The 17,778-nt window shown below is 44.4% G+C and overlaps 1 long non-coding RNA gene across 1 annotated transcript; it reads right to left on the minus strand.

The window, feature by feature from the left end:
• Nucleotides 1-3,006: 3,006 nt before the first annotated feature.
• Nucleotides 3,007-17,285, minus strand: LOC123781996 (uncharacterized). Its single transcript, XR_006776882.2, has 3 exons — nt 16,908-17,285; nt 16,353-16,420; nt 3,007-5,877 (listed from the first exon to the last, which is right to left on the minus strand). It is a non-coding gene; the product is annotated as an uncharacterized LOC123781996 (long non-coding RNA).
• Nucleotides 17,286-17,778: the final 493 nt, after the last annotated feature.

The following is a 17,778-nucleotide window of genomic DNA, read 5'->3' on the forward strand; positions in this document are numbered from 1 at the left end:
TAGAAAGCAGGGACCCAGACAGTTACGTATACACCAGTGTTCATAGTATTATTCACAATAGCAAGAAGGGGGAAACACACCACGGGTCCATCAGCAAACCAGTGGGTAAACCTAAGTGGTCTGTACGTACAGCGGAATATTGTTCAACCTTAAAGGAAACTCTGACCCCACGCCACAACATGGACGAACCTTGAGGACATTCTGCTAAATGCTATAAGCCAGACACAAAAGGACAAGATTCCATTTATATGAAGGACCTAGAATAGTCCAATTCATAGACAAAGTGGAACGGTGGTTGCCAGGGGCTGGGAGTTGGGGGAATGAGGTGTTAGTGTTTAATAGGGACAGTCTTAGTTTGGGAAGATGAAAAAGTTCTGGCAATGGATGGTGATGGTGGTTATTCACGATGTGAATGTGCTTAGTGCCATTGAACTGTACACTTTATAACAGTTAAATATAGATTTATATATACTGTCCTCAAGAAAATGTTCTTGTTTGTACTTTTTACCATCCAATGGTAAGTCACGGGTTGTGTGGATTAGTTACCTGTTCCTGCCACACCTCCCTCGTGGCTCTGCTCTGATGCGGGGCTAGGACTCTAGACCATTCACCAGACCCTCCTCTTCCTCTTAACCAACTGATGGGAGAGACTTGAGGGACTGGGAAGGAGAAGAGGAGGGATTTGCTTGCCATTTTCCTGTTTCTGGCAGCCCCCTGCAGGAATATCCCTTAATGGGCCTCCAGCAACCAGCGTCCCCCCTCCCTGCACTGCACACACAGCAGCATTCGGGCAGGTCAGTGTCCTGCCTGCTGGGCCCCAGCCCTGACCATCCCAGCACCTGCTCACCCCCTCCTCAGATATCCATCTGCCCAGCGGACCTGCCAGGCCTGTACGGGTCCCTTCTCTGAGCTCCCAAAGTTGGGTGATATTCATTCTTCCTTTTTGCTGCCCCCAGCGCTGACAGCAATAATTGCTTCCTTCAGTTGTCTATCACAGGATTACCTTAACGTTCCCTCTTTGTCGGGTTAGCATTTTAACAATGATGTGGCTACTATAGTTAAGAGTCTCTTATGATTTGTCTCCCTCTCTGATTTCTTCCTATTTTTCCTTCCCTTCCCCTACGTTCATTTGTTTTGTTTCTTAAATTTCACATATGAGTAAAATCATATGATATTTTTCTCTGACTGACTTATTTCGTTTAGCAGAGTACCCTCTTGTTCTATCCATGTCATTGCAAATGGTAAGATTTTTTGATGGCTGAGTAATATTCCATCATGTGTATACCACATCTTCTTTATCCAGTCATGGGGGGGAGGGATGGGGTAACTGGGTGAGGGGCATTAAAAAGGGCCCTTGATGTCATGAGCACTGGGTGTTACTGCAACTGATGAATCACTAAATGCTACCTCTGAAACTGATAATACACTGTATATTAATTGAATGAATTTAAATTAAAAAGTTGAGCACTAAATTAAAAAATTTTTTAATGAAATTTAGGGGGAAAAAATAATGTGGCTAGTTTCCTGTAGCGAATCCCTGTTTAAAAATTCCTCGGGACGCCTGGGTGGCTCAGTCAGTTAAGCATCTGCCTTCCGCTCACGTTAGGATCCCAGGATCCTGGGATCGAGTCCCACATTCTGTTCCTTGCTCAGCAGGGAGCCTGCTTCTCCCTCTGCCCGCCGCTCCTGCTTGTGTGCTCTCTCTCTCGGAGACAAAATCTTTCTAAAAAATAAATAAAATTTAAAAATAAATAAAAATGCCTGATTTCCATCTGTTTTCCGTCTGTATTGGGAGTGATCTCAGCAAACATGCTCAAAGATGAGTTCAAGAAAAAAGTTTGTTTGCCATGGGCATTTGCGGCCACTTCAGTGATCTGTGGCCTTTATATTTATATTCACTCCTGCATCTGTGCCTGTCCGCTGTAGTATCAACAAAAGCGCCCTGTTCTGTAGGGCAGTTCTGGGGTTAAAGGTAGGACTTTGCAAGAGGTCTTCGTGTGGTTTATGGCTCTTGCCTTTCATTACAATTTTGTTCTCTAGTTTTCCAGTATGCTTTTAGGGTTTTTCTCCGGTCAGTAGGATTTTAGACCGTGTGACTGGGACTTCACAGTGTTCTTTACTACAATCCTCCACAGTTTGTTAGGGGCTGGTTATTCCATGTCAACTCTGTGAGCAGTTCTCTTGACTCGTGGCCTGTCTTGCCCCCGGGATGGTCCGTCATGTGAGAAACTCAAACTCAATGTCATCTCTCTCGATTTTTAAAAAGGATTCTCCTTTTGAAAAACAGCCGTGAATAACGCATTATGCTCTTATAGTTTATTGTCCTAGACGAGTGTTCATTTGATTCTCAGAAACCGAGATGAGTAGAAAGAAGGGTGTAAAATCAAGTTTTAGTTGTCCGTGTAGACGGAGAAGAACAAAGTCCAAGAAAGTACAAATAAAAATCTCCTAATGCCCCAAGATTTGTAGTTTGTTAAGGCCCCCAAATCCTATTACTAGTCTGTGGAGTAGATATTGAATGAGGCTGGATTTCACCCGCTCCGTGGAGAGGGAACGGTGAATCGATTCCTTCGAATGCAGGAGGGGAACGACGTGGTGGTTCCGTGTGGGAAACTCCTCCTTTCTTCAGGTGCCTCCATCGTGGTGCTTGTTTCAAGTTGGCAGGAGGTTTTGCTTAATGGTTCAAATTCGAATATTAAAACTGAGGGTTAGTATTAGTTGATGACACAATATAACAAGAGCTTAGTCCAGCTTGTCTCTAGCCGTAAACAAAATAACCTTAGTTCGTTTATTTTTTCATGAGTGACTCGCAGGAGAGAAAGAAAGTACTAGAACTTGAATGGATTACTTACCACCTTGATGTTATAACTGGGGCAACAAATTGTGGTTCCGGGTGGTCAGGACACGACGTGCGGCCTGTTGTTGAGTTGCAGTGCTGTAGCTGGCAGAGCTGAAGCGTGCCGGGTGGTTGCTATTTGCAAGGCCCTGGGCGTGGGTGCTCTAGGGGGTACGACAGGGAAATAGGACAGTCCCCGCCCTCGGGTTCAGATGCAAGAGACAGAGGGCCAGGGTCGCAAAGCCAGAGCACGAGGCAGAGCTTCCACCGCTAAACAACGAAGAGACTCCCAGGGAAGCAGAGAAGGGAGAAGCCAAGGCCAGCGTGGGGGAAGGTGGGGAGGCAGGGGGGTACTCTTCCCTCGCCCTCAAGAATGAGTTGACTATGGACTGTTGTCCAGGCAGTGTATTCAAGAACCCAGGGGAAACCTCTGGAAAAAGATTACGTAGTAAAGCATGTGCTGTGAGCGATTCCAATAGCTTCCTCAACACTTGGCTGCTGCTTGTAAATGTTTGATGAAGCCTGTTCTCATGATAGAAAATAATGACTGGAAATACAGTCGAACTGTCTGCATGCATACAAAAAAAGTAAAGCATGTCTCGTTCCAATACGTTCACAATGGTTCCTGAAAGAGTTCTGAAAAATCTGCCTCCGTATTTTTAGCAAGGGGAAGCTGATGAGTCGGATCTATTTGTGGACCAGCCAGCTCCATTCCTATGGCTTAAACCAACCGTCTGACAAACCGAGAGGGTAAACAGCCCCAATTCATCGGCTGTTGGTGAAAACAACTTACGGCACATGTCCAGTGGGATGGAAAGTTCCTCACAGTGCGTACCCAGCAAAGACAGCAGGTGCTCCCAAAGCAGTGAGAGCTTCATCCCTGCCCCTGACCGACTGCAGGGGCGCGGGGTTCAGATCTCAGAGGGCAACGCTGAACAACAGAATCCTTAGATTTTACTAGATTTCTTTCTTTAAAGAAATCACAGACCTTTCTGATGCTAATCCAAATATGTTCAATAAATGCTTGTGATTAAAATAGGTTAGAGTCCATTATATCGGAGAAGAACGTGGGGTTTTTAAGACAAAGAAGGGATGCCAGTCTTGAAGCTCTCCGGGGACGACACTGGTCCCAGCGTGTCTCAGTCCTCAGGTCTCCTCAGGCCAGCTAGTGAAGCCTAGGTTACCTCAGGGGCCCCTCAGTCCGTGAAAGGACCTCTGCCCTAACTTGTTGGAATGCCCTAAACTCGGAAAAACAGCTGGTCACTCATGATTCAAAGCAGAAGGTTTTAATATACCAAACCTGCTCGTCTGGATTCCCTTCAAAGCGTCATTCAACAAGTACAAAGAACTGGAGACAGCTGGGAGCAGGGAGGCACGGGGCACCTGAAGGGGCCTCATGAAAACAGGGGACAGAAGGGTGAGAAAGAAAACAAGAGCGGAGACAACAGGGCCAAGTTTGCATCTGGCCCCGTGTGGCTTACAACGGGCCGTGACAGAGGGGCCTCGAGGCCTCCTCCCACACGGAACCCTGCGCACCAGGACAAGTCCCATCGGCCGCCCAGCGTCCCTCCCTCCTGTGAGTTCCACTCCTCCTTGCAGCTGGCGTGTCCCCTGGACCCAAGCTAGCTCAGATCTCCCCTTTGGGAAGGCTCCCCTCTGTCCCCAGCTGCAGCCCCCACGTCTCTCGGAAACATCTTCGCGTGGGAAGCAGGCACACTTGCGCTCTGTGCCCCACCCCTCGGGCTCACCTCACACGTCACTGCCGCACAGTTCTCCACGAAACGTCACACCAGCCTGCTGGGGCTAAACCTGGTGGACAAGCATCACCATGCTTGGTGTCTCTGCGGCGCTGAGCACTGAGAGCGCCCCCTGACATCGCAGTGTCTGGGTGGCCCTTCCAGTAAGACTACTTCTGAGCCCTAGTAGAGCGCAGCAGTCAGGAATGTGGTCTCCAAAGCCAAGTCGTATGGGTTGGAGCCTCAAACAGACTGTCTGCCAGCTGCATTATCTTTCAGCAGATTACTTAGCTTCTGTGTGCCTCGGTTTCCCCATCTGAGACATGGGGATAAGATCAGGTGCCAGCTACTTCATAGAGTTGTTGTGAGGATTACATGAGTGAATGTCTGTGAACTTCCTATAATTATCCTGGCACACAGCAAATACTCAGTAATTAGCTATTACTGTCATAGCTTTTTCAAACCTTTTATTTTTTAATAATTTTAGACTGACATCACGATCCCGAGGTCCTGGGATGGAGCCCCGCATTGGGCTCCCTGATCAGCAGGAAGCCTGCTTCTCCCTCTCCCACTCCCCCTGCTTGTGTTCCCTCTCTCGCTGTCTCTCTCTCTCTCTCTGTCAAATAAGCAAATAAAATCTTTAAAAATAATTATAATTTTAGAGTGACAGGAAATTGCAAAAATAGTACAGAGTCACCACATACCGTTTCCTCAGTTTCCCCTGATGACAGCATCTTCTAGAACTATAGCACAGTTATCAAAACTGGGACATTGACATTAGTACACCACCTTTAATTAAGCTACAGACCTTATTCCAATTTCACCAGTTAATTTTTGTTTTTAATCATCATGTTATGTTTCCAGAATCTCTTCTTCCTTGGCTTCTATGGCCCCTAATGTCGCTGTCCTCAGAATATTTCTAAGAATCTCCCTTGGGTTTTCTTTTAGGTGCTATGCTCCCCAGGGAGTGGCAGGCCTTTGGGCTTCTAACCAATGGTCATTTCTTCACTTCTTTCATTTTGTTCAGGTAGGGAATGGCCATGTGCTTCTGGGAGCAGCTGTGGGGGTGAATCTTAACTGGTACATACCCACCACCACTCCATCCCTTTTCCTGATGATTGTTTGGGGATGGGCATGTGACTATATGCCAACAAACATGAGTTCAAGCCCACTAGGTGGTTTCTGGAAAGGCTTTTGCTCTTAAAAAGAGACTCATACACAGGTTCTCTGGTGCCTCTGGAACTGGTCGTCCTCAGGGATGCTTGGAACTGCAGCAGCCATCTTGGACCCATAAAGAAAGTTTCCCTAAAAGACAGTCAAAACATCAGAGAAGACATGTGAGGAAAATGGAAAGAATACAGGCCCTTCAATTTTAGAGCCACTGAGTTAACTGTGTCATCTTGCTATGTAAGATGATAGTGGCTTACACCCTTTCAGTTGGAATGTTCCTTACTGATGACTGAAAGCATCCTCACTAATGTCCCGGGGTCCATCCTCAGCCCAGTTTTCAGTATATACACTTACCCAGGCCTATGGCTCCAACCACCACCTGTATGCCGATGGCTTCTGAGTCTCTAGCCCAGACCGTTCATGAGCCACAAATGCATAAATCAGGCTACCTACTGGCACCTCCACCCTGGTTTGCCACAGACACCTCGAACTCAACTGACTTTAATTTAAAACTGATACCACCTTCATTCGTGAGCCAGCCCCTCTAACCTGTCCTGTATCATGTATCTCAGTGAAAGAACCATTACCCACCGAATCTCCCAAATCTGAAACTTGAAGGTGGCCCTAGACCTCTCCCTTTTCTATCCTCTGTGTCCAAGTGGTCTTCAAGCCCCATTGAACAGTCTTTTTCTCTCTAGCCTGAATTATCTGAAGTCTCATGGTTCCTTGTTTGCATTCTTACAACAGTCACTGATTTGTAGATCTAATCTAATTATTCTCCCTGTCTAAAAAAAAATACTCTCAAGTCAACTATGACTATTAATTAAATTCCCTTTTATCATCCAAACACATTCAGAAATCCCCATCTTCTCTAGAGTATTTTCCTCAAGTGGAGAGATCTTTTTCCCCAGCTCTACCCAAGATTCAGAGATAGCTCCTCCAATTGCTAGTAAGTATTATTTCATCCATTTCAGCCTCAAGGAGAGTAGGAGCTTATCCAGATCTGCAGAGCTAGTAAGGGGTAGAGCTAAGACCCAGCCCCAAGACTTTAGACTCCTTGTTGTCTTCTCGCACAGTCTTTGAAAAGATTTAGTAACACTGCGTGTTACATATATAGTAACATGTTCCTTATCTATTTGTATTAACTACTCAATGGGCAATTGACTTCCTGCCAAGGAGAAGATGGCCCAAAAAACTTGTTTTCTTATAGTCATTATAGTTTCCTAAAAATCACTAGTGTGATTACAGCACAAGCCCTGCCTTTAAATATCTTTTAAAAGCAAACATAAATAGAGGGGCGCCTGGGTGGCACAGCGGTTAAGTGTCTGCCTTCGGCTCAGGGCGTGATCCCGGCATTATGGGATCGGGCCCCACATCAGGCTCCTCCGCTCTGAGCCTGCTTCTTCCTCTCCCACTCCCCCTGCTTGTGTTCCCTCTCTCGCTGGCTGTCTCTATCTCTGTTGAATAAATAAATAAAATCTTTTTTAAAAAAAAGCAAACATAAATAGAAAACAACTATCAAGATGGTGAAATTTATTCCAACCATATTAATAATTATATTAACTATAAACAGCCTAAATCTACACATTAAAAGATAGAGATTGTCATATAAAAAAGCGAGACCTAACTATATACTGTCTACAGTAAACACCTTTTTAAGTATAACAAAGACAAGTTAAAAGTCAAAAGATAGTAAAAAGTTATGTCATGAAAACACTAATCAAAAGAAAGCAGATTGGTTATATTAATATCAGAAGAAAGTTGATTTCAGAAGAAGGAACATTACCAGGAAAAAAGAGGAGCATTATATAATGATAAAGGAATCAATTCACCAAGAAGACAACAATCTTCAACTTGCATGCACCTAACAACAAAGTTTCAAAATACATGAGACAAAAGTTGGTAAAACTGAACGGAGAAAAAAAACAGATCCACAATGGTAGTTAGATTTCCATGCTCAATAGGACAAGCAGACAGAAAATCAGTGAGGCTATCAAAGACCTGAACAACAGCTTGACGTAACTGAACTCCATCCAAGAGCAGAGCATATATTCTTTTCAAATGCACATGAAACAGTTACCAACCTAGATCATATTCTGGGCCATAAAACAAACTTTAATAAATTCAAAAGAAAGGAAATCAGGGGCACCTGGCTGGCTCAGTTAGAAAAGTTATGTGTCTCTTGATCTTGAGGTCATGAGTTTAAGCCCCATATCGGGTGTAGAGATTCTTTTTTTTTTTTTTTAAAGATTTTACTTATTTATTCGACAGAGATAGAGACATCCAGCGAGAGAGGGAACACAAGCAGGGGGAGTGGGAGAGGAAGAAGCAGGCTCACAGCGGAGGAGCCTGATGTGGGGCTCGATCCCGCAACGCCAGGATCACGCCCTGAGCCGAAGGCAGACGCTCAACCGCTGTGCCACCCAGGCGCCCCGGGTGTAGAGATTCTATGAACAAACAAACAAATAAACTTAAAAATTTTCTTTCAACAAGATTTTGTTTTTAAGTAATCGCTATACCCAACACGGGGCTGAGCTAAGCAATCCTGAGATCAAAAGTTGCATGCTCCACCAGCTGAGCCGGCGGCCATGCCCCCAAACTTTAAACTTTTTTTTTAAAGAAGTAAATTATATGCAATATGTTCTCTGACCATAACTGAATTAAGCTAGAACAATAACAGAAAATATCTGTGAAATCTCTGAATATTTGGGAAATAAGCAATACACTTTTAAACAACCCATGTGTCAAACAGAAGTCAAAAGGGAAATTTAAAAACGTTTTAAATTGAATGAAAATGCAAATACAACATATCAAAACTTGTGAAGCTCAAGGGGTACACAGAAGGACACCTAAAGCATTAAGAGCTCATATTAGAAAAGAAAGAAGGTCTTGAGTAACTGATGTAAGTTTCCACTTTCAGAAACTAGGTGTGGGGGGAGCAAATTAAACTCGACGCAAGATGAAGAAGTGAATACTAAAGATGAAGCATAAATCACTGAAATCAAGAACAGAAAAATAACAGGAAAAAAATCAACAAACCAAAAACTGTATCCATACAACTCAATGACAATAACAACAAAAACAACCTAATTTAAAAGAGACAAAAAATAGTCATTAGGGAAATGCAACACAAAACCACAATGAGATACCACTTTACACCCATTAAAATGACTAGTATCAAAAAACCAAAATAACAAATGTTGGCTAGGATGTGGAGAAATTGCAACTTTTATGACTTTTATGCACTACTAGTGGGAATGTAAAATGGTGCAGCCTCTGTGGAAAAGGGTATGGTGATTCCTCAAAGTACTAATTTTGGAATTACCATACAATCCAACAATTCTACTTCTGGGTTTATGCCCACAGAGGTGAAAGCAGGGACTGAAACAGATATTTGTACATCCATGTTTATAGTAGTATTACTGAAAATAGTCAAAAGATGGAAGTAACCCACCCAGTGCCCATTGATGGATGAATGAGTAAACAAAATGTAGCATGTGATATATACATGAAACGAAATATTATTCCATCTTAAAAAGGCAGGAAATTCTGACACATGTTACAACATAGCTGAAACTTGAAGACATTATGCTAAGTGAAATAAGCCAGTCACGAAGGACAAATACTGACAAATAAATTATTCCATTTATATGAAGTACCTAGAGTAGTCAAATTCGTAGAGACAGAAAGTAGAATGACAGTTATCAGAGGCTGGGGGAAGGGAGCAGAGAGTTAATGTTTAGCAGATACAGAGTTTCAGTTGGGGAGGGTGAAAAAGTTCTGGAACTGGATGGTGGTGATGACTGCCCAACAATGTGAATGTACTTGATGCCACTAAACTGTACACTTAAAAATAGTTAAAATGTGGGGCGCCTGGATGGCTCAGTTGGTTAAGCGTCTGACTCTTGATTTTGGCTCAGGTCATGAGCTCAGGGTTGTGGGGTTGAGTCCCGCATGGGGCTGTGCACTCAGCGCACAGTCTGCTTGGTATTTTCGCTCTCCCTCTCCCTCTGCCCTCCCCCCCTTTGTGCATTCTCTCTCTTTAAAATAAATAAATAAATCTTTCAAAAAATAGTTAAAATGGTAAATTTATGTTATATATATTTTATCACAATAAAAATTTTAAAGAAATGGGGGGTAAACTATCTTTGAAAAGATCAACAAGGTGATAAACCTCTAGCCAAATTCATGAAGAAATGCAAAGAAAAGACACAAGTTATTCATATCTGTACAGAAAGAGGAGACATCATTACAGACACTAAAGACATTAAAAGAATAATAATGAAACCCTGTAAACTATTCTATGCCTATAAATGTAACAGCTTAAATTAAAATGAATGAATTTCTTGAAAACATAAACTGTCAAAACTCGTTCAAAAGAAATACAGAACTGTCTCAACTTGCTAAAGGTTACCTATAAAAAACCAACAGAGAACTTCATACTTAATGGTGAAATGCTGATTGCTTTCCCTCTAAAATTAGGGACAAGCCAAGGATGTTTGTTCTTTAATTCGTATCATTAGGGCATCATACTAGATGCCCTAGCCTGCAATAAAGCAAGAAAAAGGAATAAAAGGAAATAAATATAAACAAAATTGTCTGTATTCACATATACATGATTGTCTACATAGAAATTCACAGAGAATTTACAACAAAGTTATTGGAACTAATAATAGACTTTAGCTAGATCACAAGATACAAGGTCAATATACAAAAATCAACTGTATTTTTATTTACTAGCAATAAACATTTTGAGATTGAATTTTTATAATACTATTTAAGTAGCATTCCTCCCCCCAAAAGCCACGAAATTCTTAGGTACAAATCTAACAACAGATATGCAAGATCCATATGCTGAAAACTTAAAATCTTGATTAAAGAAAAAAGATCTAAATAAATGGAGAGATTACTGTTTTATGGATGAGAAGTCTCAATATTGTTAAGATGTCCACTCTCCCCAGACTTATCTCTAGATTTGATGCCTATCTAATAAAAATCCCTAAAGGAATTTTTGTAGAAATCAATAAGCTAATTCTAAACTTCATATGTAAAAGCAAATGAACTGGTCGTCAAAGCAATTTTGAAGAAGAACGAAGTTAGAAGGCTCACACTATTTGATTTTAAGACTTAACTATCAATCTATAGTAATCAAGACATAGTGGAGAAGAAAGGACAGACATACAGATGAGTAGAACAGAAATAGACCCACACATATATGGTGAACTGATTTTCAATAACTGTAGAAAGAGGCAATTCAATGGAGAAAGATAGGGTTTTTTTCAATTAATGGTACTGGAACAATTAGATATCCCTATGCAAAATATGAACCTCAATCTATTCCTCTCACCCTATACAAAAACTAACTCAAAAAGGATCACAGACCTAAATGTGACACTTGAAACTACAAATATTCTAGAAGAAAAGTCACTTCCTTCTCCAACTCCCCCATGACGGATCTGAAAATACCTTACCACAGCCTATTTTTAAAAAGCCAATAGAAGTATTTAGTGATTGTGCATAAATCGAATACCAAGCATGATGTTGTATGGTCTAGCATTTTCATTAGGCTCTTTATTTTCCACCAGAAATGAAGGCAGCCCTCCCATCTGCTTAGTGATTTAAAAACATATGGATTGCTCTTAATCGGCTCCACAAATTACCCACACTCCAAGCTGCTGAAATCGAAAACGAGCTTCAAATATCTGCTGCTCAACTTTATCAAAAATTCTGTGATGCAGAGTTCAAAAGCCAGACTCTCTATTCCTTTCTTTCATATTACTCCCCAGGTCAAGACAGCTCAGAGGACAGCTGGGTGAAAAAAACCTGTCGTCTTGACTCCCGGAATTGTCTTCTCTGCGCTTTGAAGTCACGCCTTCAACTAACATTGGAACAAGTGTAGGAAACCTCTTGTGGAATTCATTATTCCCTTCAGTGAAGGGATGTTGTTGAAGGCATTGTAAGCCTGAACTTCTTCCCCCCCTCCACTGTACTATAGTGTGTATATTAACTAAGCCACCTCAAAAACCTAGGGAAACTACTTGGACTATAAAACAATGAAGTATCTTAGGAGTCCTGGAATAAAATCTCCGAAGTGCTTCTGCAATAATGCAAACTGTCCATTAGGAGGAGCCAGAGTACCAATGATAAAGAAAAAAACCCCCCCGCAGGTTAAAATAACATTTACAAATAGTACCATTATTTCTAAACTGGAGTTTTTGTTATTTTAATGTTTTCTACCACATATAAATGACATCGTTTGAATAGATGGTATAACTTAGAAAAGGAAAGTAAGCCTTTTATAATTATGCCCTACATTTTAGCAGTAATTCGAACAGATCTAATGAATTCAATTTGAACTCAGGGGAATTTTCCTGAGCTGAAGATTTTTATGCATAAAAAGTGTTAGAGGTGGGGGCGCTTGGGTTGCTCAGTCTTTAAGCGGCTGCCTTCGGCTCAGGTCATGATCCCAGGGGCTTGGGATTGAGCCCTGCATAGGGCTCCCTGCTCAGCGGGAAGCCTGCTTCTCCCTCTCCCTCTGCCCCTGCTTGTGTTCCGTCTCTGTCCGTCAAATAAATAAATAAAATCTTTTTTAAAAAAAGTGTTAGAAGTGGACAGAGTATAATGATAGTTTTAAAGATAATTCTTTCTATAAACTTTATTGTTTGCTTTTTATCTAGGTGTCATTTAAGGAAGAAAAAAACTGTATTTTTTTCTCTAAATCAACTTGGCATTTGCTTTGTAAATTGTGGCCCTGGACCACACTCAGATTGGGACTCCTGGCTGTGGGCCTATATGCCAGGAGCAGGTGAGGAAAAGGGAGGAGACACAGCCAGGGGTGATGGGTAAGGAATGCAGGCAGCACGAAAGGGATAGCCAGGGGACCTGTTTCCACAAGGTAGCATAGCCCCTGCAGACAGGAAAGAATTTGATAGAGGACATTACAATGTGAGGTACAAGGGGGCTGGAAATATATAAACTCCTCTGAGAAGCAGAAAAAGAAGAGGGAGAATTTGAGGGGACACTATCATGAATTTTCTAACTATGGAACCTTGGCAAGAGTATCTTGAAGAGTTCTGATCTAGTTTATACCACCGGGACATAAAGCACAATTTCTCTTGCTATGTGATGGTGTTCAGCAATGATTAGGTCTAGGATGTAAGAAAAGGATACTAACACTCCTCCGTTTCTCCTTGGCAATTGGGATCAGGCAGAGAGAGTGCTTGGCGAGGCTGTTGCAAGATACACAGGAGGTGAGGAGAGAAAGGTAGTTCTCTCTGGGCCTCTCAGAAGTTGGGGGATCCTCAACAGGTGGCCAGCAGTGGTTCCCAGAGGGAGGACAGTCCTATGGACTGGACAGAACAGAGCTTCTCAGGGGCAGGCTCTCCTGGAGGTCTTTAGTTTGGTTCCATTCTGTCTTCATTGTCTTTTTTTTTTTTTTACGATTTATTTATTTATTTTAGAGAAAGAGTGAGGAGGGGGAGGAACAGAGAGAGAGAGGGAGGGAGAGTCTTAAGCAGACTCCCTGCTGAGCGTGGAGCCCCATGAGTGGCTCGATCTCATGACCCTGAGATCATGACCTGAGCTGAAACCAAGAGTTGGATGCTGAACTGACTCCCAGGCGCCCCTGTCTTCATCCTCTTTATCACAGGATAACATACATGAATCATGAGTTGCATAGCTGATAGACTCTTCTTGAAGCGAGCAAGAAAGCGTGGCTCCAAAGCCTCGGAAGAGCCCTCTTACACATGATCCCAACTTCTCACTCCAGAGACTGGTTTGCTGGGTTTTGAACTTCCTAATAATGAATTATTCATAAGGCGCTCTTTTGTGCCACTTCTTCCGCTCAACAGTATGCGTGTGAGATTTATTCATCTGTGTTGTCGCGGCAAGGCATGGTGTGCCCTCCTGACTGTGTCCAGTAATCCATTGTAGGGCTACCCTGTGATTTACCTATGCAAGGAGATGGGCATTTGGATAGCTTGCAGTTAAAAATAGGGCTGGGGACGCCTGGGTGGCTCAGTCGGTGAAGCGTCTGCCTTCAGCTCAAGTCATGATCCCAGGGCCCTGGGATCCAGTCCCACATCGGGCTCCTTGCTCAGCAGGGAGCCTGCTTCTCCCTCTGCTTGTGCTCTCTCTCTCTCTGACAAATAAATAAAATCTTAAAAAAATAAAAAATAAAAATAGGGCTGATGTGAACATTCCCGTTTGTTCTTTTGGTGAACACAGGTAGGCATTTCTGTAGGGTGTACCTAGGAGTAGAATTACTGGGTCATAGGGTGTATGTTCAGCTTTAATAGATACTGGCAAAGAAGTTCCCCACCATATTGGTACCAATTTACTGCATGTGTGTTTACCAGCGGTGCTATAATTAAGCTGCTATTTAATATTACTAAAATAACAATTTACTATTTTATAATAAAATACTATATTCAAATAACCAAATAAACATAACTAGTAATTATAATTATATTAATATAACTTCTTCACAACTTGAAATTGCCTATTTTTTTCATCTTATCCATTCTGATGGGTATACAATGGTATTTCACTGTGGTTTTAATGTTTTTCCCCATCCTTTGTCCATTTTTCCTATTGCATTGTCTGCATTTTACATATTGATTTGTAGAAGCTCTTTATATATACTGGATACTCTCCTGAAATATTCTTATAGAGATATGAATGCTAACTCATGATACCAGAGGAACCAATGTCCCTGAGCAGATAGAGCCTTATGGAGAAAATCCAAAATGGTGAGCCTTCACTTGGTAGCAGTGGGGCTTCCCAGGACTGTGATTCAGAGAGTAGCAAATGCCAACACCATCTTGCTTGATCAATTCCAGGAAACAAGGGCATAAGTTAAACTCAACCCAAAGGATACGTGACTTTGTGTTTTACTAGACAACTTTTTTGTCACATCTTCCAAAGAAAGTCACAAAATGTTTGAAAGCAAGTTCTGGAATGTGCCATTCCTCAAACTGTGGTCCACATGATTTGTTGGCAAAGCAAGGAAGTTTCATACATGGCTAATAACACCCTTTACGATGAACCCAACCTGGCACTTAACAGGGTCTTAGCATTGTTTCACTGTTTTGGAAACAATAACACTTAGGTTCAATCAGATGAATTTATAAAGCAAATACTAGCCACGGTCGCTCAAGAGTTAGGGCTTTTCAGGTTAGTCTGTTGAAATAGGAAGGCTGGAGACCTTCTCAGTGGTGACCCTGACTCAGGTTTTAGTCCGGCATCTGCCACTCCTGGCAGGCTGCCCCTTGAGTCCTCTTCAACACTGAGAGCCAATTACTCACCCCAACTGGACCCCCAGAATAGCTTACGCCTCACCAGGTGGTTAAGAGTGGTCATGTGGAGCACAGATTCGATAAAACCCATGCACACCGGCTGGCTTGACTGAACCCAACAATAAACCACGCCTGCTCAAAACCATCCCGGCTTTTGTGCACATTCTGTGCCTGGTATATTTTGTGATGACTACCTGAAACTGCCACTTAACTTAAATCCATTTCACATTACAAGAAAGGTCTGATTTCATAGGAAGAAATACTTTAAATTCAGGGCAGTGCAAATTCTCTAGCCATCTGCCAGCCATGGTGTAAAACTCTTGGTGTGCTCCTGGCTGACAGCGGCGCAGCCAGCTGTTCCATTTCTAACACAAGCCTGGCTTTGTCATTGCCAAGGTCACTCCCAGCCCCTCCCTGTCACTCACTGCCCCAGGCTGCAGGCTGAGGGAGCTGCCTCCGACGCTTTCATTTACTTTCTCCCTCGGTTCAAAAGATCCAGGTTGTTCCCTTTTTTCTCTGCCTTTGTCCTTGGGTAGGATTTTAATCTCTGCCATGGTTCTGTTTTCTCACGATGCCACGCCTTCACTTTGAATGCTCGTCCCTTGCAGGTGTCCTGGAGCTTTTCTCTGCCGTTGGTATAACTTTCATAAACGTTTTCTAATTTTTCCATTCATTAGGGAAAACCCGCTGTAAGTCCTGCATATACTTTAAGCTCTTTCCAGAACAGCGCAGCCCAATACGCCTGCCTCTACCCCATGCAAGCCCAGCAGCTGCCCGGCCTACTTCCTCGCAGAACCCCACCCTGCGGGTCTCGGGGAGGCTGTCCCGTTGCCGTGGCGACGAGCCACCTGCCGAGTCAGCAAGCTCAGGGTGTGTGTGCCTCGCGGGGGTCTGGGGCGCGGGCCCAGCCAGCAGACCCTCCCTCCGCAGCCCGGGAAACAGCCGGGCTCGGCGCGCTTGCAAGTCCCGGCAGGATCCTGCCCGCTGCCTGTGCTCGCTCGCCTTGGCAGTTCGTGCGAGGGCGGCTCCCGCCCCGCGAGGGTCCCGCGGAAGCTCTGGCAATGTTCCCCCAGGGAAACCAGCCCTCGCTCTGGCCTCGGAGTCGGTTTACGCAAAAGCCCGGGACGAATGCCCTAAGCTGAAATGACGGCGTCCGCCTGGTCTTGGGGTCTTCCGACGCCATTGGGCTGGGGGCAGGGAAAGAGACGTGCCCCGAGGAACGGGAGGGGCGACAGCCAGGCGGACGCTGTCTCACTGGCAGTTTGTGTTGTGTCTGCGACAGCCGGCTGCCCGTACACCATGCGAGTAGCTCACCTTCCCAGAGAAGGGTTCCTGTCGCCCCCCCTCCGCACGTCTGTCTCCGATGCTGCTTTGTGAAGTAGCTGGAACGCAACATGGAGGGAGCCACAGTCATTTATAAACCGCTTTGTAACAAAAGACGTCAATGTCACCAGGACGAGTCGCAGAGAGGGAGCTGGGGGCGGGGGGGCGGGGAGCAGCCGCCAGCGCGGGGCCTGCGGGGCCTCAGCTGCCGCCTGCCGCCAGCCTGACCTGAAGATGAAAACCCCTATTGATCTGACGGTGGTCTGGGCACTCCTAGATCGTGAGCAAAAAAGGGCTGTTTCTTGGCCTCCTGTGACTGAGCTCGTAATGATGCTGATATTAATAACCATGTTCCAGCTGCGAGGCCCGTTCCTCACGGGCTGCGAATAAAGCAGCAGCGGCTGGACACAGGAGGGCCGGTGACGCCGCTCGCCTGTCTGGGGACCAAACAGCCAGCTCAGCTCAGAACGTCCACGGCCTGTACCTCAGACAGGGCCCTGCTGGGCGCCAGCGGATTTTGATTTTAGCTTTAAGTTTGCCACTTACCCAGCCATGAGTCTGGAAAATGCCCGGGACTTCCTCCAGCCTCTATCTCCTCCCATCTAGAAAACGAGACGGTGAGAAGGATAAGATTCTGTGTGGAGGAGGCAGATCCTGGCTGGGAGTGTTCAAATTCCCCCCATTTCGGGCACCAACTGCCTTGGGCTCAGGCCATCATCCCAGGGTCCGAGGATCGAGTCCTGCTTGCCCCTCTGACCCTCCCCCTCTCCTGCTCTCTCTCATTCTCTCTCTCAAATAAATAAATATTATCTTTAAAACAAAACAAAACACATTTCCCCCATTTGGTGCCACAGAGAAGGGCCGGTGCCCTGGGCGCCAGGCAGAGCTGCAGAGAGGCTGGTGCCGTTCCTGCCAGCCAGCTGCCCCCACAAATCCTCCGTGGCTCCCCCCTCGCCCTCCTCTGCATTTGCCCCACCCTCTGTGGGCCCGGCAGCCTCTCCTCAGGGAAACTGGAGTAGGCCCTTGGCTTCCAAGGATTTATTATTGGCTATTTGGAGGCTCTTCAAGGATGACTCTGAAGCATCAAAAGAGGCATAGGAGTGATTTTGCTGGAGCTGAAACAAGAGCCTCAAGCTCGCCTGCCTGGGAGTGCTCCCAAGAGCTCCTCCCCACCCCCTGTGCGGCAGGCTGCACCAGCCTCTGGGAAGAGAAGCCAGGGCAGAATGAGCTGGGGCTCTCCGACCTTGGCTCCTCCCTATCTCAGATTCTGCACGGCTTCCTGGATGATTCTGGTAGATATCATGAGAACTGTGTACTCTAAGAAAAATCCGGATGTGGAAATCCACACAAAATAAAATTGGTTAATAGGGGTCATTACAAAATGATGGCAATTTCCTTGCTTTGCAAAATGATTCAC

This window comes from Ursus americanus, chromosome 19 (assembly GCF_024610735.1).
Source record: "Ursus americanus isolate L20-20 chromosome 19, mUrsAme1.1.p, whole genome shotgun sequence".
In the NCBI taxonomy this organism is placed as follows: Eukaryota; Metazoa; Chordata; class Mammalia; order Carnivora; family Ursidae; genus Ursus; species Ursus americanus.